The following is a 3,507-nucleotide window of genomic DNA, read 5'->3' as shown; positions in this document are numbered from 1 at the left end:
CCAGGGCCCACGGTTTCCTGCTGGTCTGTCTGGTGGCATGGGAGAGCAGAGCCCACGCCCAGTGATGCTTAATCAGCACATGCTAAGCCCATGCTAAGCCAATGAGTGAGTCGACTGGAACCCAGACCTGGAGGCCTGGAGGCCGGAGATCAGAGACCAGGCAGGCTGCAGCTCCGCTGGTCCAGGTCCATCCAGTCACCTCTCAGCCAGCCTCACGCAGCAAGTCCCATGAAGCTTGGAACCCACTGCAGGGACCATCAGAGGGCTGCGGTACCCCAGTCACACCTGGAGGCTGCGGGGCACCTTGAGGCCCTGAGGGGCTGGCAGTTGGCTGTGGGCACCCTTGCCTGACCAGGTCCCAGCGGCCTCTCCTGTCCTGTGAGCCCCAAGGACAGGAGGCTGGGCCACTTACATAAACTCAGGACCTCAGGGGCAGGAGGGCCTGAGCTCCTGTCATGGCAGGGACCCAGTGCCCAGCCCTCTGGGTGGCATGGCCTCCCCTCACACACACCTGTCCAGGGGAGCAGCACACGGGAACCCCTTGGACTCCTGCCCGCAGGCCCACCCTGTGCAGCCTGCCGGCCACCCCTCACCCTCAGTTTCTCAACTCTCCAGAGGGCAGGCAGCACCTGAAGAGGCAGGGGAAGGTCCTGGGTGGTCAGCAGCTGCCCAGGAAGGGACTGGTAGGCCAGTAAGTGTGGCCTGGGGTCAGGGTACAGCCCCTGACATGCAAAAGCCCAGAGATGGAGCCCGGACAGCAGAGGGCTGCCGCCGGGCAGGAGATTCTGCATGGGCACCCAGGTGGTGCTGGACGCCCGGGCTCTCTGGCTCTGGGGCAGCCTCCAAAACCCGCACAGTGAGGCTCTGTGGGCTGGGACTTTCTGGAGGAGGCTGTCCCTGACCCGGCCTCTGCCGTCCCAATTGGGACCTGGGAGAAGGTGGTCCCAGTGGGTGAGTGGGAGGTTACAACGTGTTGGGGCACCATGGAGGGATATGGGGGCCTGGTTGGGGTTTGGGGATGAGGCTAGACTTTGAGGAGCATCTGCTCTGGGGACTGACCTCAGGCAGAGGCCAGGAGCCCGTGAGTGAAGCGCGTGGTGGAAGGCTCCTGGGGGGCCGGCCCTGGGGGCAGCTGCTCTCCCTCTCTTACCCTTCCCGGGACACACCCAGCAGCTGATTTGGGGGGTGGGGCAGAGAGCACTCAGGGGCAGGGCCAGGGATTTCCTGTCCAGGAGCCATCATGTCGTGGAGCCGGACACTACCCTCCCTGCCCACCAGCCACCGGCTCTAACAGTCCCTCAGGAAGTCCCGGCCCTGGGCCATCTGGGATCCCAGAGGGACACTCCTGTAGGACTCGCCAAGTGGCCCTCTGCCCCTCCATGCCACCCTGGGTCCGACTTCCCTGCCCGAAAGCTCTGCCCTGCCCCTGGACGCCGTGCACTCCTCCGCCTGGACCCTGCCCTGAGCCCCATGCTATGTGACCCGTCCCCACCTCTAACCCCTACTTCCCCAGCTGCCTGGGGACTGCAGGCGCCTCAGAATCTGACACATGTCATGGACCTTCTCCCCAGAAAATCTGCAAAATCTCACACACAATTTCCAGAGTTTCGGGGTTACAGGGTCAGTAAGCTCACCCAGGGACTGTCCTAAGAGGGGTCCAGGCCTCAGGCTGAGCCCTCATCAGAAAGGTGGGACACTGAGGCCTAGGGGACCAGTCTGTAGCTCACCACAAGGGTGATCAGAGCCCAGAGATGCCCTGGTCAAGGGGCCCTCTCTAGCTGACAGCCTTCCCACAGGGCCAGCAAGCACCAAGTCCCAGTACTGCCCAGCATAGCCCCAAGACCACTCCCCTAGGGTCCTCAACCTGAGAGGAGCCTGGTCTCTAGTCTGGGTTCATGTGTGGCTTCTCCAGTCTCCCTTTTCCTGACTCACAGTGGCCCCATCCCCTGTACCTGAGGGAGCCCCTGGTCCAGAGCACTTAGGGACAGTAAATGTCCTGGTGGGGCAGACACTGGAGTCAGGATCCTGGTTCAAGCCTGGCTGTTTGACAGGTAGACGCCTCCCAAGCCTCAGGTTCCCCCCGTAACACACAGGCCCCCGAGTTCCAGGAAGACAGGAGCAGCTGAGGGTACCGTGGCCAGTCAGTGCCTGACCTGTGGTCAGGGCTCCGTGGAGGGGACGCTGGTCCTCCCTGAATCTGTGCCCCACAACACTTTCCAGGGCCTGTGACTCTCAGGCAGAAGGGTCAAGGGGTTTCAATGTGGGGGTAGCGTGTGGGCAGGGGTTGCCTATAAGTGGTTCTGGGCAGTTGGCCGGTGCCAGGCCCTTGGGAGAGGTCAGAGGAGGTATCTCAGCTGCTGACAGATGGACCACTCTTCCTAAAGTGTGAGTGACTGCTCACCTTGCTCAGTAAACTGTCAGGCACTGGCTGGCAGCAAGGCAAAGAACCCTGGTGAGGGATGGTGGGAGTTTGGGGAGGGCCCTGGGTCAGGTGCCTCCCCAGGACCCACCAGGTCTCTAAAGGGGCTAGGGCTGTGGCTCCTGCCTCCCCCGAAGGCAGAACCAGGCTCAGGCTGGTGGCAAAATGGACACTGGGCTCTGGAGGAGGGGTCCCAGAGCCCACCTGCAGGCTGGAGGGATGGCCATCCCAGGTGCCCGTGCTGCCTCATGCCTGCTGCTGCCAGGCCTCCTGGGATCAGAGGTGTGTGCGCCCGAGGCGCCGTTCCCACGTTCCCAGGCTGGCAGCTGTTTCTTTCCACCTACACCCTCCCTTCTCTGTCCCGCCCCCTCTCCAAAAATTACTGCCTGGAGTCCAGGAGACACTGCCACAGGCTGCGCCACCTGCCAGCAAGGCAAGGGAGCCAGGACGCCCTTCAGCACGCCCCCTTGCCACTCAGCCCCCGCACCCATCCCCAGGACCTGGGAAGCCAGCCTGGGCTCCCTCCTGGCCTGCTGATGGCATTCAGCCTTGGCCCCGCCTCCCAGGGTCCCACCTCCGCAGCCTGCCAGCACCGTCCAGACCAGGTGCCCCACACAGGGTCCTCCCCAGGCAGACCAGGTAACGTGAAGCTGAGGGCCTGGGCAGGAGCCGGCCTCTGCCTGCCCCGCTCCCCCGGTGTTCAGCCGGTTGGTCCTCGGGCTCTGCCCCCCATGCAGCTCCGGCAGAGCTCAGTCTCCGAGCTACCAAGAGCACCCAAGGCTGGGACGAAGGGACTTGCCTGGGCAGCACACCCGGCACTCAGCCACCCGCAGGATACAGGTGTGTGAAGTGCCCAGCGGGGCTGCACTGGACAGGGGTGCTGAGGGGCCACACATGACGTGCACACACAAAGTGTGTTTCGGCTGCACTTGGTGCACACACCTCCAACCACAGCTGCGCCCGAGCCCCAGCTGTGGTCCTGGAAGACCTCCATGCGGCCCTTCTCTGCACAGCACGGACACAGCCCCAGCCCGAAATGGATGAAGGGGACACCTTCCTTCCCTGGCAGGAACACACGCTTGTGAACA

The sequence above is a fragment of the Sciurus vulgaris genome (genome assembly GCF_902686455.1).
Source record: "Sciurus vulgaris genome assembly, chromosome: 15".
Taxonomy (NCBI): domain Eukaryota; kingdom Metazoa; phylum Chordata; class Mammalia; order Rodentia; family Sciuridae; genus Sciurus; species Sciurus vulgaris.
The sequence above is the reverse complement of the archived record's forward strand: the minus strand, read 5'-3'. Positions refer to the sequence as shown.